This window comes from Felis catus, chromosome D1 (assembly GCF_018350175.1).
Source record: "Felis catus isolate Fca126 chromosome D1, F.catus_Fca126_mat1.0, whole genome shotgun sequence".
NCBI lineage: Eukaryota > Metazoa > Chordata > Mammalia > Carnivora > Felidae > Felis > Felis catus.
In genome coordinates, this window is record NC_058377.1 from 114,518,981 (window position 1) to 114,519,688 (window position 708).

Sequence of the window (708 nt, forward strand, 5' to 3'; positions counted from 1 at the left end):
CCTGCAGAGGGAGGGGAGAAGTCCCCGGGGGCAGCCTCTGAGGAAGAGCCCTAGTGGCCGGGAGCTTTTTGTAGCCTCAGAGCTGGCTCCGGTCCCCGTGGCTCCACGTGGGTGGGCGGGGCGGGCCTGCCGTTCCCCTCACCCAGGTAAACAGTGGGCACTCGCCCGGGGCTGGCCAGCAGCCGGAGACGGGCAGAGATGGGCGTGGCCGCCGGGTGGAGCCTGGTTTCCCGAGGGCTCCCCAGGTCCCGGCCCAGAGGGATCCTCCCGCCCGACGTGCCCCACACCCCTGGCCCTTCCCCGGGCACGCCTCTGTGCAGCCAGGCCCCCGAGCTGCTGCTGCTGCTGCTGGAAAGCCGCTGACTCCCATGCTGCTGGGGCCGCCAGGGGCTCACCCTTCTGCAGAGGGGCTCGGGGAGGCAGCACCCCCAGAGACAGGACGTTGCCCCCTGCTCGGCGCTCCCCGGGACCCTGGCTGAGCTTCAGGGGTTTCCGGCTCCAGGCGGGCAGTGGGCAGCCCCGGGCCAGCTCGGGTCACAGGTGGCCTTGTGGCCCTGAGAGGTGGACGTGTCTGCACCCACCGGGCTGGGGAGCCCAGCCGAGAAGGCGTTATGGCGTGATGAGCCCACGGCCCCGGACCACGGGTGTTTGAGCGTCGGGTCCTTTTGGGGTGCTGGGTCCTGGGGCTGAACCCTCCCTCCCGGGGGG